The sequence below is a fragment of the Sphaerodactylus townsendi genome, linkage group LG04, assembly GCF_021028975.2.
Source record: "Sphaerodactylus townsendi isolate TG3544 linkage group LG04, MPM_Stown_v2.3, whole genome shotgun sequence".
NCBI classification, from domain to species: Eukaryota; Metazoa; Chordata; class Lepidosauria; order Squamata; family Sphaerodactylidae; genus Sphaerodactylus; species Sphaerodactylus townsendi.
Genome location: NC_059428.1, coordinates 51,021,518 through 51,039,164, shown reverse-complemented (window position 1 = coordinate 51,039,164; position 17,647 = coordinate 51,021,518). Strand labels below are relative to the sequence as shown.

Sequence of the window (17,647 nt, the reverse complement as noted above, 5' to 3'; positions counted from 1 at the left end):
TCCTCCATTTTATCCTCACTAAAATCCTATAAGGTAGACTAGACAAAGTTTATATGACACTGGCCTAGTTTTCCATGACAGTGTTGAGATTCAGACCTGGGTCTCCAAGGTCCTAGTCTGGCACTCTTCCACACATTCAGAATAATGCATTTTCAATCCACTTTCAAGACACTTTGCTGCTGGATTTTACTGTGCGAAATAGCAAAATCCACTTGCAAAAAATTGTGAAAGTGGATTGAAAGTGCATTATTCTGAATGTGTGGAAGGGGCTAACTCTACATCAGGGGTGTGCAACCTGCGGCTCTCCACATGTTCATGGACTTCAAATCCCATCAGCCCTTGCCAGCATGGCCACACCATTGTAACTCAGGCATAGATCTCAATAACTCCTTTTTTTTCAAAATTAACTACAGCATGATGGCTCAAGTAAACATACTTATATGGATTGGATTATAAAAAGGAATAGAAAAGGAACAACAAATGAACAACACAAGTGTGATCCTTCAAATGCTTGGGTCTTGTTCTATTGTTAGTATGTTTTTTAAACCACTTAACAACAAGCCAAGGGCTGTTATTGAATACCCTCCTTTTTACCTCTATATACTTAGCACAAGAGCCAGTTTTTAACAGGATGGCTACACAGGGGAATAATGTGTTCTAAAGGGTGTGATGTGAATGTGCTTCTGGAGACATATTATCTAACATGCAGTTGAATGTCTAGAAACAGTCAACTATATGTTAGCTAACATACTTCAAAACAATAACACCCTTTGCAGTGTTAACCCCTTGTGTAGTTGTGTCCTTAGAGACACCAGAGTGTTGCTAAGAGGCATATACAAAATGAGATCAGTGGCCTTCACCAAACCAACAAAAACTATCAGAACAACTGGCCCCTGAGATACTTTGTTAGCATCTGCAAAATCTGGCAGAGACCAAGGAATGAACACCAAAATAAAGTGAAACCATTTAGGATGGAGCGGAACAGTATAAGACAAACACTATCCATATGTCCCAATCCATATTTGACCTGAAATACTAATATCAGGTGTGAAAGGAGAGGCCTAAGGTTGCCAGCTGGCCAGGAAAAAAATACCCTGTCATTTTAATAAGGGTTTAACATACAAAAATAGGCAGAAGAAGCTTTCCATGGAATGGAGCTAATAACGGCACCTGATAACTGCAGCAGATCAAATTGATATGAAAACAGCTGGTAAAGAAGAGAATCGGAGGCACAGAGTTAGCAGAGACAGCTGCCGGTTCATTCTTACACATTCTACTTTTCTACATTTTCTCCTTAGCTCTGGCCATTTCTGCACAGCCAATTACAGCGTTGTGCCATCGATGTTCCTGGCGACGCTGCAGCAATGGAGCGTTCACAGGTAGCGCATCAGCTGAACCATGGGGCTTCACACGGCTGTGCTTTGCAAACAGTGTTCTTTTTTTCCCCAGGGTAGATGTCACGGGCGTTTGGTGCCAGAATTGGCCAGTGTGGGCCGCCATTGTGGGGGTGGGCTCTGCGGCACCGATTCCTGGCAGGCGCTTCACACGATGCCGGCTGCTGAGTGCTGTTGTTGAAAAGACTCACTAGTTTAGCGATTTTCAAATACACCATTATGGGGCCACTGGAGCATTGCTGCATCGCTGCAGCATAGTTTCTGCAGCGGCAGTCATGTGAAGTCTCCACCCATAACACTGTTTCTACCATTTTACCAGGGTTTTCTGCCTGTGTGGAAACGGCCTCTGTGTCTGGAAATAAGGCTGAGCATGAGGAAGGGAGGTCTCAGCTTGGCCAAGTGTGCTTTGAAGGTATGTGAGGCAAAACACAACTGAAGCTAAGAATAGGTTTGGTCAGCCTCTGAATAGGAGACCTCAGATACATCCAGAACTGAGCTGCTGTTCCTGCCAAACTTGTGCTTGCCAAAATCATGGATTGAACTTGTGTTGATACTTTCCTAGTGAGGGAAGACCTGAGAACCACTGCTGCTTTTAAGCTTCTCTACTCGGGGGGCAGATTTCACCAGCTGTTGCTTTGGGCTCTACAAGAGTCTACCTAAGCTCATGCATGCATTTCAATTTCATTTTGAATATTTGAAGGTGTAAGAATTGGAAAGAGCCAGGAGCCTGGATCTTTATCTATACACAATCACCTATGCCAAAATTCTCAGTCAGTCTATGTAAACTTTTGTCATTTGTAACATCTGTCCTTTTCAAGGTTTCTCAAACAATCTTCAGCTATTGTTCCTCCAACCAATGTGCAACCAATTTTTATGCTTGTTTAGCAGGAAACATAAGTGAGCAGTAAGAGCTAGTCCTAGGTAAACATACATAAGACAGCAGCCTTAAAATTACAAAGGACATAAGGAATAAATACATATAAAAATACCCAAACGAATTTTCCACTAAAATTGGTGAAAGGAACAGTTGCTAGTTTCCACCACCATTTCAAATATAGGCCGTTTCCGCACGGGCAAAATATGACGTCGTCGCAACGGAAAAAGAAGCGTCAGAGCGAGAGCGTTCATGCACTTGTACGCCGGCCTGCGAGGATGAGTCGCGAAGTCGGCGCCGCCGCTAAAACGCTTAAACCGGGCGCCGAAGACGGTGTATTCAGGAAAAACGCTTAAAAACCACTCTTTTTCCCCATGTGACCGCGATCGACGCCCGCATTCGTCTGCGAACAGCCGCCACGGAGCTGTCGCCACAAATGGCTGTCGGGCCTGCACGGCTTCGCGAAGTGCGTCAGGCGCAACGTCGCTGTAGATCGCCCGGCCTTACGCAGCGCTTCCGTGCGAACGACGTCACATATTCTGCCCGGGGCTCGCGACGCCGCCAGCTCCGCCTGTCTGTGTGAACGCTTTTTTTTTGGGATGCGTCGCTTAATTCTCGCGATCACGCCATCAGCGTGTCAGTTGCTTTTGGCCGTGCGGAAACGGCCATAGTGTTGTGCCACTAATTCTATAATTCTATAAATGAGAAATGTTTGTGTGAAGCCATAACAAACTGGTTGTAACTGGAGTCCAATTGTACAATTCTAAGACTTTGGCTTAATTCAAACATCAAATCACACCACGGTTTATGCTAACTGGAGTTCAGAATTCCCAAACTACTACTTAGAATTGATCATTTACTTTTTTCCTGTCCTCATAGTATCAGTTTCATAAGATCATAAATTTACTCTTGCCTTCATAGGTCAGCAACCCAAAGAAGTGGAATAATGGCTGTAACTACAGTGAGTTAGTTAAGAAACAGCACAAACTGTGTAAATAAGCATACTGAACCCAGACAGGCTGTTTCCCACATACCAGATCTCCCGCTTCCACCTGGAGACTCAAGACAAGACCAGACAATCAGGTCTTGACAATCAGTTACTTTCTCCACCTAACTCACTTTATGGGATTGCTAGGATGAAAAATGGAAAATCTCATTTTATCTTTTTATAGGATAGTATAAAAATGAATGGAAAAAAAGGACTGTGGTTTCGGTAAGATCTTGTACCCAGAAATTTATCCAGCAGAGGTTTTAAAATTCATACTGAAGACATTCGCCTGATTCTTTTGCTTGTGATCCCTATACACTGATGATGTTGTGATGCCTGGAAATTTGTTTCCAGAACCAGAAGGGGAAAATATTCAGATTGAGAAGAATAGCATAGGGAAAGGAGAATAAACTTCTCCCACTGCACTCTTCCAAGCCCAATACAGTTTCCCTCCTCCTATGGCAGCTATGTCCTTTCAAAAAGTCATATCCAGAATTAACAGGCATTTTCCTTGTCAACTCTGGAAGCTACAATGGTGTGGGTTTTTTTTCTAATACCATGCTGAGAAACTGGTTCGGTACTATTCAAAGAAACAAACACTAAAATCATCCAATATTATTTCTTGCGACTTCCTGAATTTACAAGTGCTGGGCTGAGCAGATCTTGATTAACTTAAAGGCTGATAAGATACAAATCAGAGGCTAATATATTTTGAAACACAAATTGAATTGTTTTCGTTGCCATAAAAAAAAAGCTTCTTATCGCATAATGCTGTTAGAGCCAAAATTAGTAAAGATAGCATTTTATTAAACCTAACTATCAAAGGAAATGTTTTTAAAAGGCAACTTTCAAATTTTCACAAAGGAGGAAGGAATACTACAAGCCCCACTCCCTTAAAATATTTCTTTATTTTGTTCATTGTATCTTGTGTGGAGTAAGCACAGTGTGAAATGGAAAGCTTTAGTTGTTTGTGCTTTCATTTACACAGAAGCCCTTTTACCACCACCATCTCCCCACCACCCCAAGGGTTAGGTCTATCTACATGTATACACACTAATAGCAAAGTTGGTTAAATCTGGAGTATTTACATCCAGTGACTGGAACTGTTGGACGAGCAAGATAAATCTTTTTACAAACTTGAAAAGGGTCCTAGGTTTACAGTAAAATGTGTAATCTAATTTAGGCCCTTTCCCCATGGGCCATTTAACCTGGGGCAGGGCTCGGATTTACAGGGTTTGGGGTGGGAATTTTGCATGGCTCCCGCCCCTAATTTGACCCTGCCCCAGGTTAAATGGCTAAACCCGGGGTATTCGAGAATCACATTATTCATAATTCTTTTACAATACCCTGGGTTGCAACCGCGCTGTGCTGCCAGAAGGCAAGGGTGTGGCCGGGTCTGACCCCGCAGGGCAAAGCGGACGGCAAGCACAAATGTGGTCAGGTCACTGTCCCATGGGTCAAGGCAGGCGGTAGTCAAGGCGCAGTCAGGTCACAGTCCAACAGGTCAAGGCAGACAGCAGACAAGGTGCAGTCAGGTCACAGTCCAATAGTCAAGGAGAACCAAGTAGCAGGCTAGGAATCAATGAAGAACCAGGCATGCAGCAGCGACAGGTAACACACTTGTTGCACCCAGGCAGAAGCAAGCTCACAGCAAGGCTTATATAGAGAGCCTTGTTCAAGGGGCTGGGATTCTGCAAGAAGTTAGTTCTCATGAGATGCAGAGACTTCTGATCTCCCATACCTTGCTGCCAAACGAGCACTCCTACTGTGCTTCTGCCTCCTATGCACAGCTGGCTCATCACTGCAGGCTCCTCCACCTGTATGTCACAGGCAGGGAAGAACTGGGCGTTGGCTCTGCTGCCTGGTATTCACAGGAGCAGCTAACTCTGGCTACACTGTGTCCTCAGGTTCTGCCTCAGTCCTCTGAGTCCTGGCTCATAACACGCGCCTGTGCAAAGCACCCCAGGCGGGAGGCGCCGCTTTGGGGAGAACTTTTTTTAAAAAAACTCTTCTGCACAGTTCCGCAGGAGAGGATGACCATCCCCCTGACCCGCGAGGCATTGCCATGGCTGCAGGGGCCTGTCCCCTTATCCCTGCGGAGCTGTGCAGGGGAGAGAATGGTCCACTGGTACTTACCAAGAAGGGTCCTTCTCCTGGGAGGCAAGAGGGACATCTTGCTGGGTGGTTTTCCAACCCATCCTCAGGGAGGCAGGAACTCAGATTCGGTCACTTTCTGTGGAAGGCTTGGGCGCCCATCTTGTCCTCCAGTAATCGACTGACAAAGCAGTACAAACACTTTTTCCATGATAGAACAACAGGAAGTAACAACAACAATAACTGTAACATGAACAATAACGAGACAGAGGGCTCCAGCCAGAAACAAGGCTAAGTGTTAGAATTATCAAGGTCTAGCGATAGAGTATGTATAACCACATCTGGAGACTGGTGCGAACTGGGGGGGGGGGGGCAAGAGATACCTTTGCTCGGTCTTCGGCGGAGGGGACCGGGGGGCTACCCGAAAGACCTCTCAAGCAGCGAGCTTCCAGGGCAACCCCATAGCCAACTCCTCAGCCCCACATTGCAAGCCGTTGGGCTGATGCTCCACAGCTGCTGCCGTGGCTCAGGCTCTAAAGAAGCAGGCGCCGTGCATCAAGAAGCAGCACCTGGCTGAGCAGCCCACAAGGACCCCGCTAAAAGCACTGCTCTCCCTGCTAAGGCAGGAAAAATACTGCAGGACAAGATGTCCCCCGCCTCCAGTAGGTGGGTTTTTTAAAAAAAAGGATGCGCCTTCATGCGGAGGCACATCTGTGAGCCACGGCAGCTCTGGGGCCACCCACATGGAAGCATGCGAATAGCCCTGAGGCTAAACTGGGATCATTTATCATTTATCCCAGTTTGCACCCACGTCCCTGGCCCATGCAGAAAGGGCCTTAGGGGCAGTGTTGGGGAAAGCCCATAATGATAAAACAGTGCCTGTAGCTTTGGCAGAGGGATTATATTTGGTTGCAGCTGCCAGGCAGCCACAGAGGTGTCGGCCACTCTCCAAAGCAAACATTTTCTCCAAGGGGCAGATCTCTGTCTTCTGGAGTTCAGTTGTAATTCTTGGATATCTCCAGGCCTCACCTGGAGGTTGGCGACCCTAAGTCTAGAAGCAACCTTTGGGTGACTTATTACCGGGCTTGCATGACTCAACTAGGCCTGGCTACTTGCTGCTCTTCAACAGCAGACAACCTATGAAAATCAGTGTGGTATAACAGTTACAGTTTCAGAGTAGGGTCCAGGAAGCCCAGGTTTGAATTCCCATCTGCCTGTGGAAGGTCATTGGGTGATTCTGGATCAGACATATATTTTCAGCCTAACCTATCTCACAGAATTGATATATGAATAAAATGGAGGCAAGAGAAATAATGTAAGCAATTTTGGTACTATGAAAAAGATGTGGTAGAAATGAAGTAAATAAATAATAAAATGTGGCTGAAGATGAGAGAAAGATCAAAGGTAGGTTTGTGAATGGCTGAGAAGAGAATGAGGAAAGAGGAAATAGTGTGTGGGGGGGTGGAATAAAGGGGAAAGCAAAATGTCATTGAGGTTTCGCTGCCATGCAAGTGGGCTTGGCCCAGAGGCTGGCTCCACAAAGCTGTGCCATGGTTTTTCTAGGGAGAGGCTACCGGGGAGTGGGGGGTGGGGTAGGGTGGAGAGAGAGAGACAGAGAGAGAGTGCTTAACGCAGAGGGGACATAATAGTAGGTTGGTTGTTGGGTGGGAAGCAAATAGGGTTATCAGCTTCAGGCTACGGAATCTGGAGATTTTGGGGGATGAGGCCTGGAGAGAATGGGGTTTGAGGAATGGAGATACCTCAGCAGGGTAAATACCACAGACACCACCCTTCAAAGCAGATATTTCCTCCATGGGAACTAGCTAGGGTTGCTAACTGCTGGGGTGGGGGCTGGAGATCACTCGGAATTACAATAGATCTCCAGAGGACAGAAATCTGTTCCCCTGGAGAAAATGACCCCCAAATCTCCAAGAATTTCCCAAACTGGAGCTAACAACCCTAAAAAGGAAGCAGGAAAAACTGTTTGTGGTTATGTCTTGACATCTACACAACATGCATATCAGAGGGAGCAAAGACATCACCTGAATCAAGAAAGATGGAGGGATAGACAGATGGAGGATGGTAGGAAAGAGAGAAAGACTAAAACTATGTGTAGGAAGTGTGACATAATGGTAAGGAAGGAGAAAGGTCCTGGGCTGGAGATTAGGCTTTCACTCACAATCTGCTGAACGATGAGGAGGTTTGTGTACATAGGAGTTTTTTATTTATTCAAATCTTGGCTGCTGGACTCATGATACCATGTATCAAAGTATTTATTTCCCTGTGTTTTAGTAAGCCTAAACACTGCCCCTAAACTTGTTTTCTTTGAAATGTGTTTACTTCCACGTACTGATGCTATAATTGCAGTTTTAATCATTCAAGAAAATTTGTCATGGTTGTATTTGAGGAACAGATTGCTGGCCTGTGTGGGGGCTAGTGAGCCACACTGCCCCAAGTCAACCAGGTTCTAGTTTGAATCCCAAACTCTGTTTTGGAGTGAATAAGCAGCTGGTTCCTACAGAATATTGTTCTGACTCACCTTCCTCAACTGGTCTTAATGCTTAGAAGCATTCTCTGTCCTGGGCATGGCCTTCAAAATATTTTCATCTCATGAAGCCAAGACGGCATCTCTCTAAGCATGGCCATTTTCACTCTAACAGAGTCAAAGCTTTTGCAAAGTACTCTACAACACTCGAGCTAACCTGAATCCATCAATTTGGGAAGATTAGTTCAGTCTGTAAGGGTAAACAAAGCTTTGTTTGCATTGTGCTGTTGTAGGTAACTCTATCAAGATTCCTTTGTGTGGCCCTGTATCAGAGGAGGGGCTGTGGCTAAGTGCATCTGTTTTGCACGCAGCAGTTCCATGTTCAATCCCTGGCATCTTTGTAAGGATCAGTAAACAACAGAGCTAGATTAGAGTCCAGTAGCACTTTAGACACCAACAAGAATTTGGGGATATTAGCTTTTGCAAGTCAAAGGTCCAGTCATCAGATACACAATAGTGATCTTGATACACCAATTATCAGAGGGACAGCCCAATCCAGAGCACCAGACAGACAAGGATAGCTGTGCTGTGGCAACTCCTCGCCACCTCCAGGACTTTCCAGCAGCATGGGGAGGGAAAGAAAAGCAACACGCACACACACCCCTGCTGCCATCCTGATAGGGCTGGGACATGGCAGCTACTTCCAGGATCAGGTGCCACAGAACCACATGGCTCCCAGGTGCCTGTGTAACTGTGTAACCTTCCATTGGCACATCTGCTCCTTGCACCAGTGGGGAGCACCCACGCCAGTGCAAGGCTGCGCCAGCTCTAGAGGTGAGTCCATCCCTCTCCCTTATAATTGGGCTCTAGGAATCAGGCAGCTTCAAATATCCATGTCCTCTTTAAGCTGTGTCTTAGCTCCAGGAAATTTGGAACTTCTGCACCACTAAGCTTTTTGCCACCGTCTTGGTCAGGATGCCAGTTTTGCCCAGAACACAGATGCTCTACTGATCCTGACCTGAAATCATGGTTCATTAGCTTTCTGACTTATTTACCTGTGCAGCTTATTCCCAATTAACCTCTTGTTTCTTTGGAAGTTCTGACACCAATAGAAATATCCACTTGTGTTGTATATTATTAATGGAGATGGAAATCACTTGCTTGGTATTAATTTCCACTGAGATCTATGAGACTTGGGGGAAGAAAAACATAAAAATTTTAAAGCAGTGGAAGTCCTGTGAAAACATCATCTGAACTAGATCCAAACATACATTTCAGTCTCCTGGGGAGAGCTCTGTAAAAAAAAAAAAGGGGGGGGGGAGATTCTGCAAGTTTTGTGGTGCTGACTATCCAGAGCCTGAGAATCTCCCAAGAAACCACACTATTTATATGCATAACAGAAAATGTCCCTTAAAACAATAAGGTGACACATAGTGTTAGCATGGCATTTGACAGGGTGCTTTCTGCCAGAATAAAACCATACATTTTGGCCCTAGTTAAAAAAACAACAGCAGCCCCACACACTTGGGGAAAAGTAATATGGACTAAGGGATTAACAATGCCTGTGTTAATACTGCTCTATGAATATATACCACATCACTGTATATTACTATTAATTCTACTTTGATTACTTGCTAACATCATTATTTTGTAAAACACTGGTTTTCAAACTGTGTTCCTGGCTTCCTTGGAAAATATATCAGGTGTTCCTCATGAGTATATCAATAATGGTGGATAAACATCCTAGAAAGACAATTATTTGGCATGATCTGAACTGAACTCTAAGGTCATGTAGGGTTTAGCTTTGTAAATAGCCAGGTTCTACATTTGAACTAAATATGCTCCCTAGAATATGTGACAAAATCAGCTGCAATGCACCTACATTCTATAACATGTATGAAGAGATTCCTTTGTCAGGAAGGCTCCCACTTCTATGTGCAAAATAGAAATGTTCAGAGGGTATTTAAAATAGAGATTTTGCAGCATTGTGTCAATCTTTCTAATCCATTTTCTGCATTGTTTAAAGTATATCATACCGTGTAAACAATTTTGTTGTTGCTGCTGCTGCATTGCATTCTAATTCTGTGATTCTAGCCTTACTGCACTATTCATTAGCTGCCATGCTGCTATATTGCATTTCTTGTTTAAAAATTAAATTCACCTTTATTCTTAGGGAGAAAGATAGGCTATAAATTAAGTAAATAAATGGAAGATGTTGTGGAAAAGTTTCACCTACAGTACAAAGTTTGAAACTCAATAGTGGAAAAATAGATATTTACTGAAAAATCTCATGGCATATCCAAACAAAACTACAAGGCAATGCAATGTTACAAATGCTGTTGCTTCTAACAGTATATTTGGAAGTAATCAGCAATGATTCTGGCTTCTGACTTCTTTCCTTTGCATTTTGTAAACTTTTGTCATATGTAGCCAACCTTCCCAACCATTTTTTCCAACTATATCTGCATCTAAGGGTTGCTCTTACATGACAGTTGGTACTTTGGTGATTGTTCCCAAGAACAAAAACGCATGCACATTCCATCAGATAGGAAGAATGGCTTCATCTCAAAATGACTTCCTGTCAGAACCCATTGCCAGAGATATACCTCATCCACACCCTTCTCTGTCTTGAGATGAGAACTGACAGGCCCACATGACACTACCACAGGGTCGCTTGCTCGACCTCGGCATTGGCTCAATTGAGACTCTTTATTTTATTAATTTAAAATAAGTGGACCATATTCTGGCAAAGGCTTTAACAAACAATAGGATAGTTACTTTAAAATGCTTAACACATAGCAATAGTTTAGCATTTCTCTAGTACATGCCAGGGTGAACTGAGCAGAATCTAGTGTTTGTGAGTTTACTGTGCAAAAATAGTTGATTAAAAGGATAAAATCATAAACATTAAGGAAGCACTTTTTAAATAACTGAGTGCCAACAGTCCAGCTGAACAAAGGAAGAAAGGCAACAATTACACTGTTATACTTGCCAGTATTTATACATATAATTTCAGATTAAACCTGACGCTGTGGCCAAAGAGAACTTCATGAGGTCTCTTTTCATATTAAATACTAGCAGGGCCTGGCCACGCGTTGCTGTGGCAATTGTCCTTCTCATCACAGTCTGCAACCCACACAGATATCCATGCAGGTCCAATGATCCGCAGCATAGCCTTTTGGGGTGGTCAAATGGAATCCCTCTCCCTTTTCAATTCACATTGTTATATGGTGGTGTCTTGTTTTTTTAGTATAATGTAACCCTTTCCATTCCACAACAGAACTGTCCAGAGTGCAAATCCCGCTGTCCATGAGATTGGTTGACATGCACAGTCCTGGCTTGGGTAAGGCAGAACTGGGGCAAGGAGGCTATTCCAGTCAGGCAGCAGAGGCAGGATGGTAAGGAGCTCAGATCAAGGCCAGCTCCCTGTGTTCTTAAAGGGCCATGTGCAAAAGAAGCAGAGCCAGTAGTGTTGGTTCGCCCCCACCCCGTGGATTTTCTTAGAAGAAAAAGGCAAACTCCAGTTCACTTTTAGTAAAAGAGAGCTGTGGCAAATATGGGTGAGGAAGTGGGTAAGTGGTGGTTGGATGTGAGGGAGGGCAGAGTGAGGTGTGTGAGGATGAGCTGGATGTGTATTGTGTGGTAGCAGTGGGTGAGGCACAGAGAGTGAAAGTTACCTGCGTGTGAGCGGGAGGACCCCACCTGACGTCTCACATGGCAAAGTGTGTGTGTGTTTCACTTCCACTCGTATAACCTAACAGTATTACCTATTTACTGTTTTCACTGCTCATCTCTGCCCATCTGCACGAACATTCTAAGCCCTCAGGCCACAGACACGCTGCACAAACATTCTAAGGGTGACAGTTAAACACAGCCAGCTTCATGGCCTGGTGTGCCAGGAAAAAGACATTTTACCTGGCTCAGGTATGGACTTTTGGTGATTTGAAGGTCCGATTACCTGCCCAGAACAGGGAGGAATGTCATGTGAAAATTTGGGGGCGATCCGTCCAGCCGTTTCGGCATTAGGGCGTGACTAACAAAGTCACTGTTAGCTTTTTATATATATAGATGTTCTTACCCATAATTCCATATCAATATGCTTACAAAATGTCATTGACATTTGTATAATCTAGAATAGAAGAATAGAATAGAATCTTTATTGGCCAAGTGTGATTGGACACACAAGGAATTTGTCTCCGGTGCATATGCTCTCAGTGTACATAAAAGAAAAATACATTTGTCAAGAATCATAAGGTACAGCACTTAATGATTGTCATATAGGTCTAGTAAGCAATCAGGAAACAATCAGTAGTAATGAAAACATAAAATGTAAAATCATAAAATAAAATAAAATGTAAAATAAAATCTAGTGCTGTTCCATACACTCAGCTCCTACCCCGGAAGGATTGCCTGTGGCTTTAGCCTTGCAGAGGAAGAAGCTGTTGTGCAGTGTGATGTGTGATCACTGCAGATCTCATACAAGTGGCGTGTTATCAGGCAATAGTTGATGACTAAACACTTAAGAGCCAAGGGTCTTACATTCTTCTCTGTATTGTAAAAAAACGTACAATAGTGGGCAACTGAATAACAGTATTCACAAACAATAACAATACACACACTGCCAGTATATTTATCCCAGCCCTACCCTTGAGTGAAAGGGCTTGCCTCTGTCTTGAAAAACGGGATTGGAACAAAGAAGCAAAGAGTTAATTCTAGCTTTACAAGTGATTTGCCTCAGGCTACGCCTCAAATTAGCGTCAAAATCTCAAAATACTTGTGGCTTCCAGAACCTCTCTGCTCAGTCCACTAGTACATATTGTATTTCCAACAAGCCCATTGAAGGAGAAAACAGGACACTGTATTAGCTGAATTGTTGGTGCACATCTGTCCATACTGTGTGCAGCAAAAAAAGTTCATTTCACATATGCAGAATCTATATGTGTATGTACACTCATAAAACAGGAATGTCTAGAGCAAATGGAGACAGGCAAGAGAACTTGTGGCCTATGCATTTTTGTTAAGTTTTGAAGTATATGAATATTCTAAACTATGTTAGTGACTGACGTCTGCTAGATAGATGTGTTGGTAGATGAGACTAGTAAATCATATCAACAGCCTTGTTGTCAGTTAACCCTTGACTGTCCAAAAATTTTACAGGCTAAACAATGCTTACTTGGTACACTTGGAAAATCACTTAGCATGATGCACTTGGCATAATCACAAGCATAAATTACGCAAACTGAAAAATGAAAATTAAACCTCCTTTTTTTCCTCCCAGTAACCTATTACAAAATAGCAAAGAAACAGAATGGCAGAAAATTCTGGATGCCTTCTTATATTTCTAGTTTCTCCCTAGCATAGTGGTTGCCTCCATACAAAACCATAAGACACACTTGGCTTATTTAGTATTGGCTGTGCTGCCATTGATGGCACACAAGGAAACAGGTTAGTGTTGTTACTGGTCTTGAGTCGGATTTATTATTAGCATATCTAACATTGTAAAAAATGAAACTTAATTAGATTAGCAGCTTTTAAACAGAAAAGAGGCACAGAAATCTGAATGGGTGTTTCCTTTTGTTCCAACCCTTCTACTTGTTGAGAAGAAATGGCAAACGCAACTTGTTCTTTCTTTTTAAAAAAAACCCTCTCTCAAAAAATAATCTATTCAATACAGAGGCCCATTTTTACTGTGCTCCATTTTACTGTTCAATGTTTCTTCTAAAGCTAGAGGACCCGTCACCCCATTTTTCTTCTCCTCTTAGCACTCTTTGGCAGCATTTATTCTCAGTCTGCCACCAAGGGGCCAATTAGTGCTTCACTGTTTTTGAGCTTTGTGATTTACCTAATAGGAGCTAGATTGGAATTAAATAGAGCACCAAACAGCGATGAACAGGTAACAGCATTATGGGCTGCATTCAAACAGGTGGGAATTCTTAGTGCAGAGTGTGAAGAACAATAGTTGGATAAGATTTAGAACCACCAATGTTTCCATTAAAGCAAAACCTGATTTAGGCACGTTTAAACATGCTAAAGGAATAGAACTCCTTTGGAATCGGAAGCTTTCATACAAATCAAATTAGATCAGCCTGACACAGGTCTACACTGGATCCAGTTTTATGGCATGAATTGAAGTAAGCATGTGGAAAGATATTGTGAGTACTTAAAGTACTTGCTGTTCATATCTGTATGAATTCATTGTGAGCCAGAAATGAAAGAGAACTCTGGTACATGCCATACAGCTACACACCTGGAAAAGACCTGAAAATAATTCAGCCTGATCTACCTACTAACACAGAGATTATCTTGCCACTTACAACTAAGGAATAAAATTATGCCTACAATATTATGTTGATGTCAGAATTGTGGCTCCCAAATCTGAACTCTGAGCCATGTGCTGCCTACATAGCTTACTGCTTAAGAGTAGGAAGTCTGAGCTGGGAAGTCCAGATGGCTCCAGAAACTTGCTAAATGGCAAAATTTTCATAACATACCAGATTTTATCATGCCACAATCATTCTAGGGATACACAAAATTCTGGAAACTGCCCAGTGAAAGAGCACCAACCACTTGACCTACTGCAATAAGTTTCTGTATATGTGTGACATCCTTGTAAATAACTGTAATATTGAATTGTTAAATGGTACTGTTATGATGTGATTGGACTATATGCCTTCCTTGTGTTGATTTAAATGTCTTTTAGGAACTGGAGGGTAATCCTGTAGTCTGATATTAATACAGACATATTTATGGCATACATCTGTTTTGTCTCACCAAAGTACAGTGTACTTTGTACCTATAGAACAGGGGTAGGGAACCTGCGGCTCTCCAGATGTTCAGGAACTACAATTCCCATCAGCCTCTGTCAGCATGGCCAATTGGCCATGCTGGTAGGGGCTGATGGGAATTGTAGTTCCTGAACATCTGGAGTCTGGACTATAGAAAGTTTTAGCCACTGGGCCTGATCATAATCTGGGACAGATCTGATTCACTCATTCCACACTTAAGGAATTTCATGAAATAAACCATGGTATTTAATTTTGTTGTTAATAGGGAAACATGTACTGGATAATCAGTACATGCTGCTAAATTCTGGAACAATACACAGAAATGTACATAAATACTTTCCCCTCAGGAATGCTCATGAAGAACAGCACACTGTTAACAGAGAGGGCAGTGCTTGAAGATTTCTTACTCTTCCTAGATTACTCATGCACACGGCTCCATCCTTTTCTACTAAGCTCTTCATTCATGCTTCAGTCTTCTCACTCACACCTTTCTTTAAAGGTTACCTCTCTTCATTTGTAAAATAAGTCTTTTCATGAACAAACAGCAAAGTAGACTTGTGTTGCCCTTATTCTGATCACAAGCTCCTTTTTCATGTCAAAATTTTCCTTACAAGCAGCTCCTCCTTTGATTTGTCTGAACCCGAGTTTTGGGATTGCCCTGCCATCTCACCTGCTCCATTCATTTTGAATTTGTCCCTCCATCTAACTATTACAGTTGCTTAATGCATAATTTCATTACACATATATAGAAGAAACATGTACATCAGAGTGCATCGCCTTCTATAAAATACTATACAATCTAGTTTTCCATAAGGAAAAGGCATTGGGAAATCATTGTAGGTCACAGTATCATAATAAAAGCACATGCAGTCTTCACATGATAAAAATATGTGCAGTCTTATAGTACATTCAGATGTACATTATGTTTTCCTACACCATGTACATGGTAGGGCGGTATATAAAACCGAATAATAAATAATAAAGTGCCACATAAGAAGATGCCCTTAGTGCCAGGCTAGTGACCTTTGCAAGTACTTCCATTAAGGAAAGCTGTTTTCTCCCACTGATTTCCTTTTCCAAAAACTGTCCAAAAACTTTAGTTCTATGCCTCTTATACAATGTGCATCATTAAATGTGTTGTGCCATTTCCTAAAAAGTGGGCAGCCTCTAACAATAATTTACTGCCTTACCAAAGAAAGTTTGCGTGCCTAGACATGGGGAAAACGCTTCATGGAGAACAGCTCTACAGAATCCCGTTTCCCACTTTGCAGAGGCAGAAGGAGCCTCCATTTTCCTTGCTTGACTGAAAAGGATCTCAGGCCAATTTTGTCTCCCTCCCCCCTCTCCCATCCGGCACACAATCTTTACCACACATGATGTTATTCCACAGGCCTAGATGGGAAAGCCTGGATCTCTCCCTTTCCCTTTCTTGTGTGGCTCAAGTTGTGTTAAAGAATATTAGGCTGATGAAAATCTGTGCCACTCAAGACTTCAATAGATTTTGAGGTTCTGGTTATTTGTCCAAAAGTAATACACTCTAGACTTACGGTAAGTGAGAAAAGCGAAAAGACCTTGGAGAATTCACCTTAGACTTCAATTAAAATCCTATCAACATTTTACATGTAACAAAAACCCACCCACCCTAAGAGTGTTATACAGGGTTTTGTGTGTGTGTGTGTGTGTGTGTTATTTTTTTTAAAAAGACCACCAATGATAAACCAGACTCCAACCCTCTCCCATTTTTTTAGCATTACATCAGCAGCAGTAAGGTTGTACCTACAAAAGCAGCAGCAGTGAACAAACATTCCTTATATTGTTCCCCTCACAGTCCGCCAGCTATTTGTTGAACAATAAATGGCACCATTCTGTAAATAAACTCCGTTTACTTTCACAAATTCATTTTTAAAAAACAAACCTTGCAAAACATGCAGATTTGGATACCCCGTTTCAATTTATCCCTCCCCCAAGGCTTGACTATAACAATAACAAAAGATTCATGGTCTCCCTCTTCTTCCGGGCATCTCGCTGTTTTTTAAACATATGTACAATTAGAGAGGCGGGCGAAACCCCTTAATTCCTCCTCCCACCCCATTCTCAGTATCAATCGCCCAGTAAATCTTGCAAAAAGACACAACAGAAAAGGACAGAAGCCAACAGGTGGGGGGGGGGGGGAAAGAGAGAGAGAAAGAATAAAATTAAAGGCTTTGTGTTCGTTTAGAAATCTCGTGTACTTGATCTGAGCGCCCTTGCCTCTTGTAAGGGGGGGGGCGCCGAAGATCTTTCTGAAAGATTACAGACAATAAAAAACCACGCTAACTTTTTACATCCTCTCCAAGCCTTTCGACTCAAGAACCTTGCTGTTTGAGGTGGGTGTAGATTATTTGTTTTTAACACAACAACGGGGACTGAAGCAGGAGCAAAAGAAGAAGAGGGGGGCCCCACCGACTGGGAAAAGTTTCTGGATGCCCCCCTCCCTCCCCTTCCTTTCACCCTCCCTCCCTTGCCCGTACACTCCGCGTCCAGCGTTCAAACCATGGTGCATCTTAAAGCGTCCTCAGCAGCAACAGCAGAGCTCCCTGTGTATGTATGTGTTAAAAAAAAAAAGGCCCCGTGCACCCGAAGCCAAGAGGGCTGTTGCTCGCGATGCAATCACTGCGGCGGTTCCTTTAGCGGGACCAGCTCTTGCGCTCCCTCCAAGCCGTGAAGGATGCCGAGAGGCCGCCAGCCAGAAGCCCGCTGCGCCGCGCTCTGTCCCCTTTTCCCCCAGCGGCTACCCCCCACTCGGCTCCCCTCTCGAGCTCAGCCAAAAGACGCGGGGAGAGGGGGAGCGGAAGGGGGGAGGGAGGCAGCAGCTACAAAATAGCAACCGATCAAAAACCATCTCCGCGCGCGCGCACACACACACGCGCGCACGCTCAGGCATTCCTGGGCTCTCCAGAGCGGCTCCGAAGTGACCAGCCTGCCACTGCCCCCCAAGCCAGAGAGGGCGGCTAACTAAGGCAGCTCCGGAGTGAGTGGATGCCCCCT

At 43.4% G+C, this 17,647-nt stretch overlaps 1 protein-coding gene across 2 annotated transcripts in view; it reads right to left on the bottom strand.

Annotated features, from left to right (window-relative positions):
• The window catches only part of BCL9 (BCL9 transcription coactivator), a 115,533-nt gene that overhangs the window by 97,400 nt on the left and 486 nt on the right, over window positions 1-17,647 (bottom strand). The window lies entirely within an intron of this gene.